Here is a 20975-nt window from a genome sequence, read left to right as displayed (position 1 = left end):
AGCAGAAAATGGAGTATATTAACAGTTGACATTTTTAATTTTCTGTTCTATTTTCAAAAACCCTCCGTAGCTGTATTTAAAGCGCAAACACCCCATAAATAACTTGCAATGAGTATTCCATGTCTAAAAGGCAGAGGAGCTGTCATACAACATTAACTGACAATCAAGGAAACCTTGAGGTGAACCAAAAAATGTCCAGAACATTTATTGGTTCAATAATTCAGTTTTGAGGTGAATTAGTAAAAAGTTCCAAAGTTGCTCCAGGTGAGGCTTGAACTCACAACCTCGGCATTGCTCACTGCATGTACTGCTGTATAAGTACCGCGCGCTAACCGATTGCGCCACTGGAGCTGCTGTGTTTTGGTTTTCGACATGAAACTACACCCACAAACACACACACACAAGTGTACAAAAGCACCCACAAGCTCTGGCATTGTCTTTTTAGCTGACACCAAATTATGGGTGCCTTGTAGTGCCCATATTGTGCCACTGGAGCTTACCTTTTAGCCTGATATACACTTTGCCACTGATGTTCAGCCAATGGTGCAGTCAAATGTCCCTTCTACATTTTTGTCATGCTGCAGGCAGTGCCACTGGAGCCAGCATGATGCTCTTCCTCATATTCAACACGTGTCAATTGAAACACCTCCCAATGTCATCTTGGCGATGCCTATAAACACCCCAGGACTTTGATGAATTTTTCTCAACAGCAAGTGAGGCAGTTTTCCTGCAAACGGCTGGACGTACCTCAACAAGGAACGCATTGTGGTTCTATTTTGAAGATGTTTGTGTTATTACCTGTAAAGACTTGAATGCCTAACATAATCCCTGTAGACGAGGTGGCCGAGTGGTTAAGGCATGGACTGCTAATCTGCTGTACACGCGTGGTTTCGAATCCCACCTTCGTCGATTTTAACTTTTGAAATCTTTTTTAAACATCTGCATTGCTCTAAGCACCATTGCCATTGGCTTTCAAAGAACATACAGACAAAAGTGAAAATATGCATGTTAGTTGATTAAGAAGGACACAAACAAGGTTGTCGTGTTACTGGCAGGAATGCAATCTGCTGTGCTTGACTACCCTTTGAGCCAGAATCCGGATAGAAATTTAAAAAAGCAAAGGTAATAGCCATATTGTCTCTCTGCTGCCATGTACATGTTTTTTTCAACTTTCACGCATCACATCTCCTCATTAGTCACCCTAAAATTGCGCGGAATACGCACAAATTAGCTGCTCCTCAAAAAATCGCCCAGAAAAAAACAGGTCAAATCACAATCATATACATACATTCTCACACACCCTTCAAATATGTCTACCCAGTAAACATCATGTTGTGTGCTCGTTGTGTTGCTGTTATGCGTCATAACCTGAGGGGCTCTGTAGCTCAGTGGCAGAGCAATGGTCTTGTAAACCAGGGGTCGTGAGTTCGATCCTCATCAGGGCCTCCAAATGGTAATTTTCTTGAACATTGTTGAATAGGAACTGATATTGCACATTGTACCTGTGCAACCTTTTACCAATGGATTCGGGCCTATAACAAAGCCACAAGCGCAAGGTGTCTGAATAGTCTGTGGGGAAGGTCGGCTTTCTGGACCTAATTTCTTCAAGAAAAAGACCTTGATAATCTTGTGATGACAGATGCAGATGATCACGGTGAAGCCCTTACTCTATTGAACAGTACAGCGGTTCTGGGTTGCACGCCTTTCTCTATTTTCAGGGACGTTGATGTGGCAAAATTTAATTGGAAAAGGGTTATTGCCATCACTCACTATTTAAATTCAATGACATCACAGGAAGCAGCAGCATCTGAACTTTGATCTTGGCTGGAAACGTTGAATGATGCCAAACACTGGGAAACTGGAGCTTGCGTTATGCTGGTTTTACTACTAATGGTGTGCCATACGGAAGCTCAAGCACCTTCCTCTGGATTAGTGTTGTGAACCCTCCAGGAGCTCTTGTTATATTTTTCTGAACTTCAACTTGATGTGTTTATCTATCAATGGCCGGGTAAGGAAGAACGAGTCAACGATCTTGTTTCTACTATGACAAACATGATCTATTTTTCACTGACTTTGCACCACCATTGTTTTATCTCTTCTTTAAGCATGGGACTCGAGCACCGTTCCCAAACAGACGAGGTGGCCGAGTGGTTAAGGGGATGGACTGCTAATCCATTGTGCTCTGCACGCGTGGGTTCGAATCCCACCTTCGTAGTATTTTTTCTTTATAGTCTGCATTTAAACATAGACCAAAGTCTTTCAACCTCCCTGTGAAAGACAGGAATGAGTACAGATATGGAAATAGAGATGTAAAAATAAGTTCATTGGTGCAGGCGGAGAATGAAATTAGTCAAAGACTTTCCTCGTAGGTTTCCATTCTTTACTATTATAGGAGCCAAAATCAGCGCAGTTAGTAAATTCCCAAGCTTACATCCCGAATTCTTTTTTCTTTTAGTTGTCTGCCTTTTACATGTTCCTTTTGCCATCATTCTGACCTGCTATCTAAACTCATGAACCTGTTCAGCATCCTACTCAATACATACATACCCGTAAAAGTACATACTCAAACGCATACCGACAATGTATCACCAACATAAGCACACACGCTTTCGCAAATCAGATGTATGATGACGTACTGAACACATGCAGAGATATACAGCCATTTTTACACAACCAGAAATTCATATACCTGGAGATCTACCTAGGTAAAACCCATGGTTTCTTTGCACTTTCTGTTGTTGGCTGTGAGCAAGCAGCAGGTGGCCTTGTAGCTCAGTGGCAGAGCACTGGTCTCGTAAACCAGGGGTCATGAGTTCAAACCTCATCAGGGCCTCGGGCGGATTATTTTCAAAAAGCACGGGGAAGAGAAGCCAGAGTTGCACCATCTACAGAGAACCTTTTATGACGGGATGCATCCTCATAATTGAAGTCTTCCACAGAAGGAGTGAAATAGAGTTCGAGAGGAAGGCCTAATGTTTTCAGGCAAAGACTGACAAAAACCTTGCAATGTCGCATGTAGCTGCTTTGGTGAAAAGACTGTTCAAGTTCACAATGCAACGGAGGGGTGTTCCCCATCTCCATACAATCATCTCTTTGATAATGTAAACGTGCCAGGCGTGTTGAAAGACAAAGACAGACACAACCGCACATACCAGTTGAAGAAAGACAGCCAGCAAACACATTTGTATAGAGGTAAGCAAGCCTCAATTAGAGATGTGAGTCCCTCCGTTTCTGCGGGAGTCCACAAGTTTAATAAAAAATGAACACATATCTTTCATGTTCTAATGATTACCAATCTTTCTGATTAGCTCTGCATAGCTCCAATGGCTATGTGTGTGTGTGTGTGTATGTGCCCGTGTGTGTAGGGGAAGGGGTCGGTAGATGTGTTCACGCAGAGCAAGTTGCATACATCGCCAACAGCCATTCTCTCCTGCTCCTGTGCATCCAGTTCGGAAGCGAACCCACCCAATTGTTCTATATGTCTGCTACCCTGACCGCATTCACACATCATTGGCTATTAGTATGCAGCTTGTGGGCGCTGTCAATGGGATATAAGCACCATTCCCCATGTCTGCAATAGCTAGACCAGATTCTGAGGTATGATGAGCAGGGGTCCAGGCACTTCGCCTGACGAACGCCGGGCTTAGCCCTGCCGGGCCTAGCCCTGAGGGGCCTAACTGGGCATGGCCCTGTGTAAGGTAGGGTGAGCAGGGGACCACTTGCAACTAACCTTCGGCACCAATCAGGCATGGAGAGGTCTGTGCAAATGCCCAGCCCTTTAGCAATCTCGATCTGCAAAACCTTCAACTCCTAATTCTCATGGCTCCCAGAAGCCCTAGCCCATATGCAAATGAGGCGAGTTCCTATCAGCATCCTTGTTCTGCTTGATTTTATCAAAGTGACTGCCTGATTAGTGAAAGGGTATTTATTCTCAGAGGTTTGCTTCAAAGGCGATAATGCAGTAAATAGACAACATTATTCTTTGTAAGTTGATATTGTCTCCTGGATCCTACTCCAGTAACCCTTTTTCTACCTTTACAAATGTCTTCCGTAAGTGGTGCTCAGCAGAAAATGGAGTATATTAACAGTTGACATTTTTAATTTTCTGTTCTATTTTCAAAAACCCTCCGTAGCTGTATTTAAAGCGCAAACACCCCATAAATAACTTGCAATGAGTATTCCATGTCTAAAAGGCAGAGGAGCTGTCATACAACATTAACTGACAATCAAGGAAACCTTGAGGTGAACCAAAAAATGTCCAGAACATTTATTGGTTCAATAATTCAGTTTTGAGGTGAATTAGTAAAAAGTTCCAAAGTTGCTCCAGGTGAGGCTTGAACTCACAACCTCGGCATTGCTCACTGCATGTACTGCTGTATAAGTACCGCGCGCTAACCGATTGCGCCACTGGAGCTGCTGTGTTTTGGTTTTCGACATGAAACTACACCCACAAACACACACACACAAGTGTACAAAAGCATCCACAAGCTCTGGCATTGTCTTTTTAGCTGACACCAAATTATGGGTGCCTTGTAGTGCCCATATTGTGCCACTGGAGCTTACCTTTTAGCCTGATATACACTTTGCCACTGATGTTCAGCCAATGGTGCAGTCAAATGTCCCTTCTACATTTTTGTCATGCTGCAGGCAGTGCCACTGGAGCCAGCATGATGCTCTTCCTCATATTCAACACGTGTCAATTGAAACACCTCCCAATGTCATCTTGGCGATGCCTATAAACACCCCAGGACTTTGATGAATTTTTCTCAACAGCAAGTGAGGCAGTTTTCCTGCAAACGGCTGGACGTACCTCAACAAGGAACGCATTGTGGTTCTATTTTGAAGATGTTTGTGTTATTACCTGTAAAGACTTGAATGCCTAACATAATCCCTGTAGACGAGGTGGCCGAGTGGTTAAGGCATGGACTGCTAATCTGCTGTACACGCGTGGTTTCGAATCCCACCTTCGTCGATTTTAACTTTTGAAATCTTTTTTAAACATCTGCATTGCTCTAAGCACCATTGCCATTGGCTTTCAAAGAACATACAGACAAAAGTGAAAATATGCATGTTAGTTGATTAAGAAGGACACAAACAAGGTTGTCGTGTTACTGGCAGGAATGCAATCTGCTGTGCTTGACTACCCTTTGAGCCAGAATCCGGATAGAAATTTAAAAAAGCAAAGGTAATAGCCATATTGTCTCTCTGCTGCCATGTACATGTTTTTTTCAACTTTCACGCATCACATCTCCTCATTAGTCACCCTAAAATTGCGCGGAATACGCACAAATTAGCTGCTCCTCAAAAAATCGCCCAGAAAAAAACAGGTCAAATCACAATCATATACATACATTCTCACACACCCTTCAAATATGTCTACCCAGTAAACATCATGTTGTGTGCTCGTTGTGTTGCTGTTATGCGTCATAACCTGAGGGGCTCTGTAGCTCAGTGGCAGAGCAATGGTCTTGTAAACCAGGGGTCGTGAGTTCGATCCTCATCAGGGCCTCCAAATGGTAATTTTCTTGAACATTGTTGAATAGGAACTGATATTGCACATTGTACCTGTGCAACCTTTTACCAATGGATTCGGGCCTATAACAAAGCCACAAGCGCAAGGTGTCTGAATAGTCTGTGGGGAAGGTCGGCTTTCTGGACCTAATTTCTTCAAGAAAAAGACCTTGATAATCTTGTGATGACAGATGCAGATGATCACGGTGAAGCCCTTACTCTATTGAACAGTACAGCGGTTCTGGGTTGCACGCCTTTCTCTATTTTCAGGGACGTTGATGTGGCAAAATTTAATTGGAAAAGGGTTATTGCCATCACTCACTATTTAAATTCAATGACATCACAGGAAGCAGCAGCATCTGAACTTTGATCTTGGCTGGAAACGTTGAATGATGCCAAACACTGGGAAACTGGAGCTTGCGTTATGCTGGTTTTACTACTAATGGTGTGCCATACGGAAGCTCAAGCACCTTCCTCTGGATTAGTGTTGTGAACCCTCCAGGAGCTCTTGTTATATTTTTCTGAACTTCAACTTGATGTGTTTATCTATCAATGGCCGGGTAAGGAAGAACGAGTCAACGATCTTGTTTCTACTATGACAAACATGATCTATTTTTCACTGACTTTGCACCACCATTGTTTTATCTCTTCTTTAAGCATGGGACTCGAGCACCGTTCCCAAACAGACGAGGTGGCCGAGTGGTTAAGGCGATGGACTGCTAATCCATTGTGCTCTGCACGCGTGGGTTCGAATCCCACCTTCGTAGTATTTTTTCTTTATAGTCTGCATTTAAACATAGACCAAAGTCTTTCAACCTCCCTGTGAAAGACATGAATGAGTACAGATATGGAAATAGAGATGTAAAAATAAGTTCATTGGTGCAGGCGGAGAATGAAATTAGTCAAAGACTTTCCTCGTAGGTTTCCATTCTTTACTATTATAGGAGCCAAAATCAGCGCAGTTAGTAAATTCCCAAGCTTACATCCCAAATTCTTTTTTCTTTTAGTTGTCTGCCTTTTACATGTTCCTTTTGCCATCATTCTGACCTGCTATCTAAACTCATGAACCTGTTCAGCATCCTACTCAATACATACATACCCGTAAAAGTACATACTCAAACGCATACCGACAATGTATCACCAACATAAGCACACACGCTTTCGCAAATCAGATGTATGATGACGTACTGAACACATGCAGAGATATACAGCCATTTTTACACAACCAGAAATTCATATACCTGGAGATCTACCTAGGTAAAACCCATGGTTTCTTTGCACTTTCTGTTGTTGGCTGTGAGCAAGCAGCAGGTGGCCTTGTAGCTCAGTGGCAGAGCACTGGTCTCGTAAACCAGGGGTCATGAGTTCAAACCTCATCAGGGCCTCGGGCGGATTATTTTCAAAAAGCACGGGGAAGAGAAGCCAGAGTTGCACCATCTACAGAGAACCTTTTATGACGGGATGCATCCTCATAATTGAAGTCTTCCACAGAAGGAGTGAAATAGAGTTCGAGAGGAAGGCCTAATGTTTTCAGGCAAAGACTGACAAAAACCTTGCAATGTCGCATGTAGCTGCTTTGGTGAAAAGACTGTTCAAGTTCACAATGCAACGGAGGGGTGTTCCCCATCTCCATACAATCATCTCTTTGATAATGTAAACGTGCCAGGCGTGTTGAAAGACAAAGACAGACACAACCGCACATACCAGTTGAAGAAAGACAGCCAGCAAACACATTTGTATAGAGGTAAGCAAGCCTCAATTAGAGATGTGAGTCCCTCCGTTTCTGCGGGAGTCCACAAGTTTAATAAAAAATGAACACATATCTTTCATGTTCTAATGATTACCAATCTTTCTGATTAGCTCTGCATAGCTCCAATGGCTATGTGTGTGTGTGTGTGTATGTGCCCGTGTGTGTAGGGGAAGGGGTCGGTAGATGTGTTCACGCAGAGCAAGTTGCATACATCGCCAACAGCCATTCTCTCCTGCTCCTGTGCATCCAGTTCGGAAGCGAACCCACCCAATTGTTCTATATGTCTGCTACCCTGACCGCATTCACACATCATTGGCTATTAGTATGCAGCTTGTGGGCGCTGTCAATGGGATATAAGCACCATTCCCCATGTCTGCAATAGCTAGACCAGATTCTGAGGTATGATGAGCAGGGGTCCAGGCACTTCGCCTGACGAACGCCGGGCTTAGCCCTGCCGGGCCTAGCCCTGAGGGGCCTAACTGGGCATGGCCCTGTGTAAGGTAGGGTGAGCAGGGGACCACTTGCAACTAACCTTCGGCACCAATCAGGCATGGAGAGGTCTGTGCAAATGCCCAGCCCTTTAGCAATCTCGATCTGCAAAACCTTCAACTCCTAATTCTCATGGCTCCCAGAAGCCCTAGCCCATATGCAAATGAGGCGAGTTCCTATCAGCATCCTTGTTCTGCTTGATTTTATCAAAGTGACTGCCTGATTAGTGAAAGGGTATTTATTCTCAGAGGTTTGCTTCAAAGGCGATAATGCAGTAAATAGACAACATTATTCTTTGTAAGTTGATATTGTCTCCTGGATCCTACTCCAGTAACCCTTTTTCTACCTTTACAAATGTCTTCCGTAAGTGGTGCTCAGCAGAAAATGGAGTATATTAACAGTTGACATTTTTAATTTTCTGTTCTATTTTCAAAAACCCTCCGTAGCTGTATTTAAAGCGCAAACACCCCATAAATAACTTGCAATGAGCATTCCATGTCTAAAAGGCAGAGGAGCTGTCATACAACATTAACTGACAATAAAGGAAACCTTGAGGTGAACCAAAAAATGTCCAGAACATTTATTGGTTCAATAATTCAGTTTTGAGGTGAATTAGTAAAAAGTTCCAAAGTTGCTCCAGGTGAGGCTTGAACTCACAACCTCGGCATTGCTCACTGCATGTACTGCTGTATAAGTACCGCGCGCTAACCGATTGCGCCACTGGAGCTGCTGTGTTTTGGTTTTCGACATGAAACTACACCCACAAACACACACACACAAGTGTACAAAAGCACCCACAAGCTCTGGCATTGTCTTTTTAGCTGACACCAAATTATGGGTGCCTTGTAGTGCCCATATTGTGCCACTGGAGCTTACCTTTTAGCCTGATATACACTTTGCCACTGATGTTCAGCCAATGGTGCAGTCAAATGTCCCTTCTACATTTTTGTCATGCTGCAGGCAGTGCCACTGGAGCCAGCATGATGCTCTTCCTCATATTCAACACGTGTCAATTGAAACACCTCCCAATGTCATCTTGGCGATGCCTATAAACACCCCAGGACTTTGATGAATTTTTCTCAACAGCAAGTGAGGCAGTTTTCCTGCAAACGGCTGGACGTACCTCAACAAGGAACGCATTGTGGTTCTATTTTGAAGATGTTTGTGTTATTACCTGTAAAGACTTGAATGCCTAACATAATCCCTGTAGACGAGGTGGCCGAGTGGTTAAGGCGATGGACTGCTAATCTGCTGTACACGCGTGGTTTCGAATCCCACCTTCGTCGATTTTAACTTTTGAAATCTTTTTTAAACATCTGCATTGCTCTAAGCACCATTGCCATTGGCTTTCAAAGAACATACAGACAAAAGTGAAAATATGCATGTTAGTTGATTAAGAAGGACACAAACAAGGTTGTCGTGTTACTGGCAGGAATGCAATCTGCTGTGCTTGACTACCCTTTGAGCCAGAATCCGGATAGAAATTTAAAAAAGCAAAGGTAATAGCCATATTGTCTCTCTGCTGCCATGTACATGTTTTTTTCAACTTTCACGCATCACATCTCCTCATTAGTCACCCTAAAATTGCGCGGAATACGCACAAATTAGCTGCTCCTCAAAAAATCGCCCAGAAAAAAACAGGTCAAATCACAATCATATACATACATTCTCACACACCCTTCAAATATGTCTACCCAGTAAACATCATGTTGTGTGCTCGTTGTGTTGCTGTTATGCGTCATAACCTGAGGGGCTCTGTAGCTCAGTGGCAGAGCAATGGTCTTGTAAACCAGGGGTCGTGAGTTCGATCCTCATCAGGGCCTCCAAATGGTAATTTTCTTGAACATTGTTGAATAGGAACTGATATTGCACATTGTACCTGTGCAACCTTTTACCAATGGATTCGGGCCTATAACAAAGCCACAAGCGCAAGGTGTCTGAATAGTCTGTGGGGAAGGTCGGCTTTCTGGACCTAATTTCTTCAAGAAAAAGACCTTGATAATCTTGTGATGACAGATGCAGATGATCACGGTGAAGCCCTTACTCTATTGAACAGTACAGCGGTTCTGGGTTGCACGCCTTTCTCTATTTTCAGGGACGTTGATGTGGCAAAATTTAATTGGAAAAGGGTTATTGCCATCACTCACTATTTAAATTCAATGACATCACAGGAAGCAGCAGCATCTGAACTTTGATCTTGGCTGGAAACGTTGAATGATGCCAAACACTGGGAAACTGGAGCTTGCGTTATGCTGGTTTTACTACTAATGGTGTGCCATACGGAAGCTCAAGCACCTTCCTCTGGATTAGTGTTGTGAACCCTCCAGGAGCTCTTGTTATATTTTTCTGAACTTCAACTTGATGTGTTTATCTATCAATGGCCGGGTAAGGAAGAACGAGTCAACGATCTTGTTTCTACTATGACAAACATGATCTATTTTTCACTGACTTTGCACCACCATTGTTTTATCTCTTCTTTAAGCATGGGACTCGAGCACCGTTCCCAAACAGACGAGGTGGCCGAGTGGTTAAGGCGATGGACTGCTAATCCATTGTGCTCTGCACGCGTGGGTTCGAATCCCACCTTCGTAGTATTTTTTCTTTATAGTCTGCATTTAAACATAGACCAAAGTCTTTCAACCTCCCTGTGAAAGACAGGAATGAGTACAGATATGGAAATAGAGATGTAAAAATAAGTTCATTGGTGCAGGCGGAGAATGAAATTAGTCAAAGACTTTCCTCGTAGGTTTCCATTCTTTACTATTATAGGAGCCAAAATCAGCGCAGTTAGTAAATTCCCAAGCTTACATCCCAAATTCTTTTTTCTTTTAGTTGTCTGCCTTTTACATGTTCCTTTTGCCATCATTCTGACCTGCTATCTAAACTCATGAACCTGTTCAGCATCCTACTCAATACATACATACCCGTAAAAGTACATACTCAAACGCATACCGACAATGTATCACCAACATAAGCACACACGCTTTCGCAAATCAGATGTATGATGACGTACTGAACACATGCAGAGATATACAGCCATTTTTACACAACCAGAAATTCATATACCTGGAGATCTACCTAGGTAAAACCCATGGTTTCTTTGCACTTTCTGTTGTTGGCTGTGAGCAAGCAGCAGGTGGCCTTGTAGCTCAGTGGCAGAGCACTGGTCTCGTAAACCAGGGGTCATGAGTTCAAACCTCATCAGGGCCTCGGGCGGATTATTTTCAAAAAGCACGGGGAAGAGAAGCCAGAGTTGCACCATCTACAGAGAACCTTTTATGACGGGATGCATCCTCATAATTGAAGTCTTCCACAGAAGGAGTGAAATAGAGTTCGAGAGGAAGGCCTAATGTTTTCAGGCAAAGACTGACAAAAACCTTGCAATGTCGCATGTAGCTGCTTTGGTGAAAAGACTGTTCAAGTTCACAATGCAACGGAGGGGTGTTCCCCATCTCCATACAATCATCTCTTTGATAATGTAAACGTGCCAGGCGTGTTGAAAGACAAAGACAGACACAACCGCACATACCAGTTGAAGAAAGACAGCCAGCAAACACATTTGTATAGAGGTAAGCAAGCCTCAATTAGAGATGTGAGTCCCTCCGTTTCTGCGGGAGTCCACAAGTTTAATAAAAAATGAACACATATCTTTCATGTTCTAATGATTACCAATCTTTCTGATTAGCTCTGCATAGCTCCAATGGCTATGTGTGTGTGTGTGTGTATGTGCCCGTGTGTGTAGGGGAAGGGGTCGGTAGATGTGTTCACGCAGAGCAAGTTGCATACATCGCCAACAGCCATTCTCTCCTGCTCCTGTGCATCCAGTTCGGAAGCGAACCCACCCAATTGTTCTATATGTCTGCTACCCTGACCGCATTCACACATCATTGGCTATTAGTATGCAGCTTGTGGGCGCTGTCAATGGGATATAAGCACCATTCCCCATGTCTGCAATAGCTAGACCAGATTCTGAGGTATGATGAGCAGGGGTCCAGGCACTTCGCCTGACGAACGCCGGGCTTAGCCCTGCCGGGCCTAGCCCTGAGGGGCCTAACTGGGCATGGCCCTGTGTAAGGTAGGGTGAGCAGGGGACCACTTGCAACTAACCTTCGGCACCAATCAGGCATGGAGAGGTCTGTGCAAATGCCCAGCCCTTTAGCAATCTCGATCTGCAAAACCTTCAACTCCTAATTCTCATGGCTCCCAGAAGCCCTAGCCCATATGCAAATGAGGCGAGTTCCTATCAGCATCCTTGTTCTGCTTGATTTTATCAAAGTGACTGCCTGATTAGTGAAAGGGTATTTATTCTCAGAGGTTTGCTTCAAAGGCGATAATGCAGTAAATAGACAACATTATTCTTTGTAAGTTGATATTGTCTCCTGGATCCTACTCCAGTAACCCTTTTTCTACCTTTACAAATGTCTTCCGTAAGTGGTGCTCAGCAGAAAATGGAGTATAATAACAGTTGACATTTTTTATTTTCTGTTCTATTTTCAAAAACCCTCCGTAGCTGTATTTAAAGCGCAAACACCCCATAAATAACTTGCAATGAGTATTCCATGTCTAAAAGGCAGAGGAGCTGTCATACAACATTAACTGACAATCAAGGAAACCTTGAGGTGAACCAAAAAATGTCCAGAACATTTATTGGTTCAATAATTCAGTTTTGAGGTGAATTAGTAAAAAGTGCCAAAGTTGCTCCAGGTGAGGCTTGAACTCACAACCTCGGCATTGCTCACTGCATGTACTGCTGTATAAGTACCACGCGCTAACCGATTGCGCCACTGGAGCTGCTGTGTTTTGGTTTTCGACATGAAACTACACCCACAAACACACGCACAAGTGTACAAAAGCACCCACAAGCTCTGGCATTGTCTTTTTAGCTGACACCAAATTATGGGTGCCTTGTAGTGCCCATATTGTGCCACTGGAGCTTACCTTTTAGCCTGATATACACTTTGCCACTGATGTTCAGCCAATGGTGCAGTCAAATGTCCCTTCTACATTTTTGTCATGCTGCAGGCAGTGCCACTGGAGCCAGCATGATGCTCTTCCTCATATTCAACACGTGTCAATTGAAACACCTCCCAATGTCATCTTGGCGATGCCTATAAACACCCCAGGACTTTGATGAATTTTTCTCAACAGCAAGTGAGGCAGTTTTCCTGCAAACGGCTGGATGTACCTCAACAAGGAACGCATTGTGGTTCTATTTTGAAGATGTTTGTGTTATTACCTGTAAAGACTTGAATGCCTAACATAATCCCTGTAGACGAGGTGGCCGAGTGGTTAAGGCGATGGACTGCTAATCTGCTGTACACGCGTGGTTTCGAATCCCACCTTCGTCGATTTTAACTTTTGAAATCTTTTTTAAACATCTGCATTGCTCTAAGCACCATTGCCATTGGCTTTCAAAGAACATACAGACAAAAGTGAAAATATGCATGTTAGTTGATTAAGAAGGACACAAACAAGGTTGTCGTGTTACTGGCAGGAATGCAATCTGCTGTGCTTGACTACCCTTTGAGCCAGAATCCAGATAGAAATTTAAAAAAGCAAAGGTAATATCCATATTGTCTCTCTGCTGCCATGTACATGTTTTTTTCAACTTTCACGCATCACATCTCCTCATTAGTCACCCTAAAATTGCGCGGAATACGCACAAATTAGCTGCTCCTCAAAAAATCGGCCAGAAAAAAACAGGTCAAATCACAATCATATACATACATTCTCACACACCCTTCAAATATATCTACCCAGTAAACATCATGTTGTGTGCTCGTTGTGTTGCTGTTATGCGTCAGAACCTGAGGGGCTCTGTAGCTCAGTGGCAGAGCACTGGTCTTGTAAACCAGGGGTCGTGAGTTCGATCCTCATCAGGGCCTCCAAATGGTAATTTTCTTGAACATTGTTGAATAGGAACTGATATTGCACATTGTACCTGTGCAACCTTTTACCAATGGATTCGGGCCTATAACAAAGCCACAAGCGCAAGGTGTCTGAATAGTCTGTGGGGAAGGTCGGCTTTCTGGACCTAATTTCTTCAAGAAAAAGACCTTGATAATCTTGTGATGACAGATGCAGATGATCACGGTGAAGCCCTTACTCTATTGAACAGTACAGCGGTTCTGGGTTGCACGCCTTTCTCTATTTTCAGGGACGTTGATGTGGCAAAATTTAATTGGAAAAGGGTTATTGCCATCACTCACTATTTAAATTCAATGACATCACAGGAAGCAGCAGCATCTGAACTTTGATCTTGGCTGGAAACGTTGAATGATGCCAAACACTGGGAAACTGGAGCTTGCGTTATGCTGGTTTTACTACTAATGATGTGCCATACGGAAGCTCAAGCACCTTCCTCTGGATTAGTCTTGTGAACCCTCCAGGAGCTCTTGTTATATTTTTCTGAACTTCAACTTGATGTGTTTATCTATCAATGGCCGGGTAAGGAAGAACGAGTCAACGATCTTGTTTCTACTATGACAAACATGATCTATTTTTCACTGACTTTGCACCACCATTGTTTTATCTCTTCTTTAAGCATGGGACTCGAGCACCGTTCCCAAACAGACGAGGTGGCCGAGTGGTTAAGGCGATGGACTGCTAATCCATTGTGCTCTGCACGCGTGGGTTCGAATCCCACCTTCGTCGTATTTTTTCTTTATAGTCTGCATTTAAACATAGACCAAAGTCTTTCAACCTCCCTGTGAAAGACAGGAATGAGTACAGATATGGAAATAGAGATGTAAAAATAAGTTCATTGGTGCAGGCGGAGAATGAAATTAGTCAAAGACTTTCCTCGTAGGTTTCCATTCTTTACTATTATAGGAGCCAAAATCAGCGCAGTTAGTAAATTCCCAAGCTTACATCCCAAATTCTTTTTTCTTTTAGTTGTCTGCCTTTTACATGTTCCTTTTGCCATCATTCTGACCTGCTATCTAAACTCATGAACCTGTTCAGCATCCTACTCAGTACATACATACCCGTAAAAGTACATACTCAAACGCATACCGACAATGTATCACCAACATAAGCACACACGCTTTCGCAAATCAGATGTATGATGACGTACTGAACACATGCAGAGATATACAGCCATTTTTACACAACCAGAAATTCATATACCTGGAGATCTACCTAGGTAAAACCCATGGTTTCTTTGCACTTTCTGTTGTTGGCTGTGAGCAAGCAGCAGGTGGCCTTGTAGCTCAGTGGCAGAGCACTGGTCTCATAAACCAGGGGTCATGAGTTCAAACCTCATCAGGGCCTCGGGCGGATTATTTTCAAAAAGCACGGGGAAGAGAAGCCAGAGTTGCACCATCTACAGAGAACATTTTATGACGGGATGCATCCTCATCATTGAAGTCTTCCACAGAAGGAGTGAAATAGAGTTCGAGAGGAAGGCCTAATGTTTTCAGGCAAAGACTGACAAAAACCTTGCAATGTCGCATGTAGCTGCTTTGGTGAAAAGACTGTTCAAGTTCACAATGCAACGGAGGGGTGTTCCCCATCTCCATACAATCATCTCTTTGATAATGTAAACGTGCCAGGCGTGTTGAAAGACAAAGACAGACACAACCGCACATACCAGTTGAAGAAAGACAGCCAGCAAACACATTTGTATAGAGGTAAGCAAGCCTCAATTAGAGATGTGAGTCCCTCCGTTTCTGCGGGAGTCCACAAGTTTAATAAAAAATGAACACATATCTTTCATGTTCTAATGATTACCAATCTTTCTGATTAGCTCTGCATAGCTCCAATGGCTATGTGTGTGTGTGTGTGTGTATGTGCCCGTGTGTGTAGGGGAAGGGGTCGGTAGATGTGTTCACGCAGAGCAAGTTGCATACATCGCCAACAGCCATTCTCTCCTGCTCCTGTGCATCCAGTTCGGAAGCGAACCCACCCAATTGTTCTATATGTCTGCTACCCTGACCGCATTCACACATCATTGGCTATTAGTGTGCAGCTTGTGGGCGCTGTCAATGGGATATAAGCACCATTCCCCATGTCTGCAATAGCTAGACCAGATTCTGAGGTATGATGAGCAGGGGTCCAGGCACTTCGCCTGACGAACGCCGGGCTTAGCCCTGCCGGGCCTAGCCCTGAGGGGCCTAACTGGGCATGGCCCTGTGTAAGGTAGGGTGAGCAGGGGACCACTTGCAACTAACCTTCGGCACCAATCAGCACCATCTACAGAGAACATTTTATGACGGGATGCATCCTCATCATTGAAGTCTTCCACAGAAGGAGTGAAATAGAGTTCGAGAGGAAGGCCTAATGTTTTCAGGCAAAGACTGACAAAAACCTTGCAATGTCGCATGTAGCTGCTTTGGTGAAAAGACTGTTCAAGTTCACAATGCAACGGAGGGGTGTTCCCCATCTCCATACAATCATCTCTTTGATAATGTAAACGTGCCAGGCGTGTTGAAAGACAAAGACAGACACAACCGCACATACCAGTTGAAGAAAGACAGCCAGCAAACACATTTGTATAGAGGTAAGCAAGCCTCAATTAGAGATGTGAGTCCCTCCGTTTCTGCGGGAGTCCACAAGTTTAATAAAAAATGAACACATATCTTTCATGTTCTAATGATTACCAATCTTTCTGATTAGCTCTGCATAGCTCCAATGGCTATGTGTGTGTGTGTGTCTAGGGGAAGGGGTCGGTAGATGTGTTCACGCAGAGCAAGTTGCATACATCGCCAACAGCCATTCTCTCCTGCTCCTGTGCATCCAGTTCGGAAGCGAACCCACCCAATTGTTCTATATGTCTGCTACCCTGACCGCATTCACACATCATTGGCTATTAGTATGCAGCTTGTGGGCGCTGTCAATGGGATATAAGCACCATTCCCCATGTCTGCAATAGCTAGACCAGATTCTGAGGTATGATGAGCAGGGGTCCAGGCACTTCGCCTGACAAACGCCGGGCTTAGCCCTGCCGGGCCTAGCCCTGAGGGGCCTAACTGGGCATGGCCCTGTGTAAGGTAGGGTGAGCAGGGGACCACTTGCAACTAACCTTCGGCACCAATCAGGCATGGAGAGGTCTGTGCAAATGCCCAGCCCTTTAGCAATCTCGATCTGCAAAACCTTCAACTCCTAATTCTCATGGCTCCCAGAAGCCCTAGCCCATATGCAAATGAGGCGAGTTCCTATCAGCATCCTTGTTCTGCTTGATTTTATCAAAGTGACTGCCTGATTAGTGAAAGGGTATTTATTCTCAGAGGTTTGCTTCAAAGGCGATAATGCAGTAAATAGACAACATTATTCTTTGTAAGTTGATATTGTCTCCTGGATCCTACTCCAGTAACCCTTTTTCTACCTTTACAAATGTCTTCCGTAAGTGGTGCTCAGCAGAAAATGGAGTATAATAACAGTTGACATTTTTTATTTTCTGTTCTATTTTCAAAAACCCTCCGTAGCTGTATTTAAAGCGCAAACACCCCATAAATAACTTGCAATGAGTATTCCATGTCTAAAAGGCAGAGGAGCTGTCATACAACATTAACTGACAATCAAGGAAACCTTGAGGTGAACCAAAAAATGTCCAGAACATTTATTGGTTCAATAATTCAGTTTTGAGGTGAATTAGTAAAAAGTTCCAAAGTTGCTCCAGGTGAGGCTTGAACTCACAACCTCGGCATTGCTCACTGCATGTACTGCTGTATAAGTACCGCCGATTGCGCCACTGGAGCTGCTGTGTTTTGGTTTTCGACATGAAACTACACCCACAAACACACACACAAGTGTACAAAAGCACCCACAAGCTCTGGCATTGTCTTTTTAGCTGACACCAAATTATGGGTGCCTTGTAGTGCCCATATTGTGCCACTGGAGCTTACCTTTTAGCCTGATATACACTTTGCCACTGATGTTCAGCCAATGGTGCAGTCAAATGTCCCTTCTACATTTTTGTCATGCTGCAGGCAGTGCCACTGGAGCCAGCATGATGCTCTTCCTCATATTCAACACCTGTCAATTGAAACACCTCCCAATGTCATCTTGGCGATGCCTATAAACACCCCAGGACTTTGATGAATTTTTCTCAACAGCAAGTGAGGCAGTTTTCCTGCAAACGGCTGGATGTACCTCAACAAGGAACGCATTGTGGTCAGGGTCGGACTGGGACAAGAAATAGGCCCGGACAACAAAAAAAAAGTGGCCCACCACTCCCCTCAAAAAAGTGGCCCACCCCTTGCCTCAGAAAAAGTGACCCCTTTCGGGATACCAATGCCCCTATGCCCTCGAGAAAGACACTGTGGGGTGCTTCCGAACTGCACACAGTCAGCAACAAAGGCTAGCTATCATCCGGGGTCAGACTGGGCCATGCAATTGTCTCAGGCACCAAAGAAAAAGTGGCCCGCAGTTGCAAATGGCTTTTCATTCCTTTTGTGATACTGTTTGAATAGTACCCAGGCGGAGCTTTTTGATAAAGTGACATGCAAATTGTATATTTTAAAGAATATTTATTCAGCAAGCAACACTGGTCAAAACTACTAGTCGCAGTGTGAATTAACTCATCAAACTGGCCCACATGGGCCAATAAGGGTCCCACTTTGGCCAAAAAAACGGTCCCACACCAGCATTTTGTGTTTTTGGTTGGCCCTGGGCCTATTGTCCTACAGGCCAGTCCGAGGCTGCTCCCAGCTCAACTGACTTTTCAGTACTGACACTTTTTCCCTCATCTTTTCCCCCAGTTGCAACCCCTCCCCACAGAAAAAAAGTCATGTTTTACCATGGGCAGGGCCACAATCCATCTCTATCAAGGAAGCCTAAATGCTTTGAGAGCAATGTAGCAGCATGCAATACTCTTTACCTAACTATTCATGCCAATGAACAGGTACAGCCAGCTTCCAGAACGGATACAGTTACATTTCGCTCTTGCCCATATTGCCCAACAAATACAACCAGCTCTGATGCCCAAGGGGCCGTACAGCATAACTGGTACAGCCTGCTCCCAGCTATGGTAAAGCTAGCTCAAACACAATCGGCTCCTGATCATTCTCTGTGAACGTTGCTGCACCCATTTAGTAACAGGTAGAGGAGCAAATTCCCACATATGTCAGGCAATAGATAGCGCAAGGTAATGAAACAGGTATTTGTAAATCAAACCACATCTGGCATGGATGTCATGTAGGGGTTGCCAGGGCTCTGCCTGGTGACCCCTGAAGCCTCCCTTGCTACCCCTGTGGTCTCCCTTGCTACCCCTAATTTAAAATTGGGGCTCCTGGGCTGTGGTCAGCAGCATGTGGCTCTGTGTTTCTTAAGTGGCTAGTTTTCTGATAGCTATAGCCGGTAAGATAGCTCAGTGGGTTCAGCGCTCACTACTGCAATGTGCGTGTGCTCTGCAGGTTGCAGGTTCAGCTCCCAGAGAGGTCAGCCTTTTATCCTGCTGAGGTTGAGTGAGTACCAACACAGGTTGAGTGAGTTTGTAGGTATATTTGGTCTATATGAAGCTCTTACAAGTAAGTGCTATATAATAACACAACATTATCATTTGGCCTTGGACATCTGCTTGCATTCACAGTAATTTGGTAAATTGGCCCATATGCGCTGATATACTGGTATGGAAACACGCTGCACCTACTAAGGCACGTAGGTGGATAACACACACCAGCAGATACCCAAACCAAATGCACACATACAGCAGACAAAGATTTGACACACACACACACACACACACACACACACACACACAGGTGCCTCCATAATGCATCACAAACAAATACTCAGAACACTTACTCCGTCTCCGCACACCTACACCACGACATACCATCCACAACATAGATACACACGAAACACACACATACACATTACTCGCTTGATTGTTACACTAACAAAACACATGTTTGCATGTCGCATCTACATAAGCAAAGACCAACTCACAGACACATCCAAGATACACATTCTCTGCAGAGACATACACAGGCAGACACACACACACACACATATATACTGCGCCAACCAACCACATACAGACATGAGCAACATAAACTATATATTCACACATAATCACGCACAGTACATATGTGGTGCACCCAACACAATCATGAACGTCCAGTAACACACACGCGATACTTACTGCACGTCCACCACATATACCCTCTCAAACATATACAAGGTGAACTCGGGCAACCAGATGCACGAGACGCAACTAAACATACCCCCCAAACCGCAGCACACAGCTCCGAGCCTATCAACATTGTAATGAAGTCCTCATGCTTTTAAATATTGACACTATTTATTTGCACATTCCATTGAAATGCAGTTGAGATCAGATGGGGCATCATTTTTGTGTGGGGTGGCCGTGGAGGGGTCACAGGCGGGATATGGCCATTTTATAACTAAATATGAGTGTAAAACGCTGGCCCTGACTTGCAAAGGAAGGCGATTTCAAAGCTATGCATAGAATCACTCGCACGCACTTCCATCGCTCTAGGACGTCATTATGGGGGGTGCAGGTGTGTGCAATGTAAATGTTTATAAATGTGTACATTTGTCACAGTGACCCCAGACGATCACAACAGAACGAACAGAGGGCAGACGGCACACTGATGATAATAAGTAGGAAAGTCACCAAGGAAATGAGTGCCATAAAGTTGTTCCTTTATAGTTAAGAGTTTTGCCGGGACTGTCCCGTAATCGGATGCTCTGCTCTGTCCCCCTTTCTCAAGATTATTTTTTTCACTGCATTGTTCCTGGTTTTTGGTAGTAGGTCTTCTTAGCTGGCAGGCAGGAATGCCCAATCTCAAACAGTAGGAATGTGACATTTTACAAATTAAGATTGTGATTGTAATTATTTGTAAAGCGCTTAAACACAAGTGTAGTGCTTCAAAGCTGGTGGTAATTTGTCATAAAATAATTATAATATATGTTTATTCCACCAATAACACTTGAACCTCCTTCTGCTCCAACCACTATTGAAATGTAGTGCCTTGACAGCCACTTTCAAGCGCTATTCCTACTTTTATGTTAGTTGCCCTGTCCCGGTCTGTTACTTTTTAAATCTGGTCACCCTATTTATACTACCTATTATATGGAGAGAGAGAGAGAGAGAGAGATAGAGAGAGAGAGAGAGAGAGAGAGAGAGAGAGAGAGAAAAGGAGAGAGAGAGAGGGGGGGAGAGAGAAAAAAAGAGAGAGAGAGAGAGAGAGAGAGAGAGAGAGAGAATGTGACTTCATCAAGGAGATTTGATCGACTCCAAATCCATCTAATATTTTGT

At 44.0% G+C, this 20975-nt stretch overlaps 18 non-coding genes across 18 annotated transcripts; 14 read left to right on the top strand and 4 right to left on the bottom strand.

The window, feature by feature from the left end:
- Nucleotides 1-256: 256 nt before the first annotated feature.
- TRNAI-UAU (transfer RNA isoleucine (anticodon UAU)) lies at nt 257-351 on the bottom strand. The gene is made up of 2 exons: nt 314-351; nt 257-292 (listed from the first exon to the last, which is right to left on the bottom strand). It is a non-coding gene; the product is annotated as a tRNA-Ile (tRNA).
- A 1023-nt stretch (nt 352-1374) lies between these two features.
- TRNAT-UGU (transfer RNA threonine (anticodon UGU)) lies at nt 1375-1446 on the top strand. The gene has a single exon. It is a non-coding gene; the product is annotated as a tRNA-Thr (tRNA).
- A 687-nt stretch (nt 1447-2133) lies between these two features.
- Nucleotides 2134-2215, top strand: TRNAS-GCU (transfer RNA serine (anticodon GCU)). Its single transcript has one exon. It is a non-coding gene; the product is annotated as a tRNA-Ser (tRNA).
- Nucleotides 2216-2761: 546 nt separating this feature from the next.
- Nucleotides 2762-2833, top strand: TRNAT-CGU (transfer RNA threonine (anticodon CGU)). The gene has a single exon. It is a non-coding gene; the product is annotated as a tRNA-Thr (tRNA).
- Nucleotides 2834-4319: 1486 nt separating this feature from the next.
- TRNAI-UAU (transfer RNA isoleucine (anticodon UAU)) lies at nt 4320-4414 on the bottom strand. Its single transcript has 2 exons — nt 4377-4414; nt 4320-4355 (listed from the first exon to the last, which is right to left on the bottom strand). It is a non-coding gene; the product is annotated as a tRNA-Ile (tRNA).
- A 1023-nt stretch (nt 4415-5437) lies between these two features.
- Nucleotides 5438-5509, top strand: TRNAT-UGU (transfer RNA threonine (anticodon UGU)). The gene has a single exon. It is a non-coding gene; the product is annotated as a tRNA-Thr (tRNA).
- A 687-nt stretch (nt 5510-6196) lies between these two features.
- On the top strand, nt 6197-6278 carry TRNAS-GCU (transfer RNA serine (anticodon GCU)). The gene has a single exon. It is a non-coding gene; the product is annotated as a tRNA-Ser (tRNA).
- Nucleotides 6279-6824: 546 nt separating this feature from the next.
- On the top strand, nt 6825-6896 carry TRNAT-CGU (transfer RNA threonine (anticodon CGU)). The gene has a single exon. It is a non-coding gene; the product is annotated as a tRNA-Thr (tRNA).
- A 1486-nt stretch (nt 6897-8382) lies between these two features.
- On the bottom strand, nt 8383-8477 carry TRNAI-UAU (transfer RNA isoleucine (anticodon UAU)). Its single transcript has 2 exons — nt 8440-8477; nt 8383-8418 (listed from the first exon to the last, which is right to left on the bottom strand). It is a non-coding gene; the product is annotated as a tRNA-Ile (tRNA).
- A 482-nt stretch (nt 8478-8959) lies between these two features.
- Nucleotides 8960-9036, top strand: TRNAS-GCU (transfer RNA serine (anticodon GCU)). The gene has a single exon. It is a non-coding gene; the product is annotated as a tRNA-Ser (tRNA).
- A 465-nt stretch (nt 9037-9501) lies between these two features.
- On the top strand, nt 9502-9573 carry TRNAT-UGU (transfer RNA threonine (anticodon UGU)). The gene has a single exon. It is a non-coding gene; the product is annotated as a tRNA-Thr (tRNA).
- A 687-nt stretch (nt 9574-10260) lies between these two features.
- On the top strand, nt 10261-10342 carry TRNAS-GCU (transfer RNA serine (anticodon GCU)). Its single transcript has one exon. It is a non-coding gene; the product is annotated as a tRNA-Ser (tRNA).
- Nucleotides 10343-10888: 546 nt separating this feature from the next.
- On the top strand, nt 10889-10960 carry TRNAT-CGU (transfer RNA threonine (anticodon CGU)). Its single transcript has one exon. It is a non-coding gene; the product is annotated as a tRNA-Thr (tRNA).
- A 1486-nt stretch (nt 10961-12446) lies between these two features.
- Nucleotides 12447-12541, bottom strand: TRNAI-UAU (transfer RNA isoleucine (anticodon UAU)). The gene is made up of 2 exons: nt 12504-12541; nt 12447-12482 (listed from the first exon to the last, which is right to left on the bottom strand). It is a non-coding gene; the product is annotated as a tRNA-Ile (tRNA).
- Nucleotides 12542-13021: 480 nt separating this feature from the next.
- Nucleotides 13022-13098, top strand: TRNAS-GCU (transfer RNA serine (anticodon GCU)). The gene has a single exon. It is a non-coding gene; the product is annotated as a tRNA-Ser (tRNA).
- Nucleotides 13099-13563: 465 nt separating this feature from the next.
- Nucleotides 13564-13635, top strand: TRNAT-UGU (transfer RNA threonine (anticodon UGU)). The gene has a single exon. It is a non-coding gene; the product is annotated as a tRNA-Thr (tRNA).
- Nucleotides 13636-14322: 687 nt separating this feature from the next.
- On the top strand, nt 14323-14404 carry TRNAS-GCU (transfer RNA serine (anticodon GCU)). The gene has a single exon. It is a non-coding gene; the product is annotated as a tRNA-Ser (tRNA).
- Nucleotides 14405-14950: 546 nt separating this feature from the next.
- On the top strand, nt 14951-15022 carry TRNAM-CAU (transfer RNA methionine (anticodon CAU)). The gene has a single exon. It is a non-coding gene; the product is annotated as a tRNA-Met (tRNA).
- Nucleotides 15023-20975: the final 5953 nt, after the last annotated feature.

The sequence above is a fragment of the Ambystoma mexicanum genome, chromosome 13 (genome assembly GCF_040938575.1).
Source record: "Ambystoma mexicanum isolate Mex_15411 chromosome 13, UKY_AmexF1_1, whole genome shotgun sequence".
NCBI classification, from domain to species: domain Eukaryota; kingdom Metazoa; phylum Chordata; class Amphibia; order Caudata; family Ambystomatidae; genus Ambystoma; species Ambystoma mexicanum.
The sequence above is the reverse complement of the archived record's forward strand: the minus strand, read 5'-3'. Positions and strand labels throughout refer to the sequence as shown.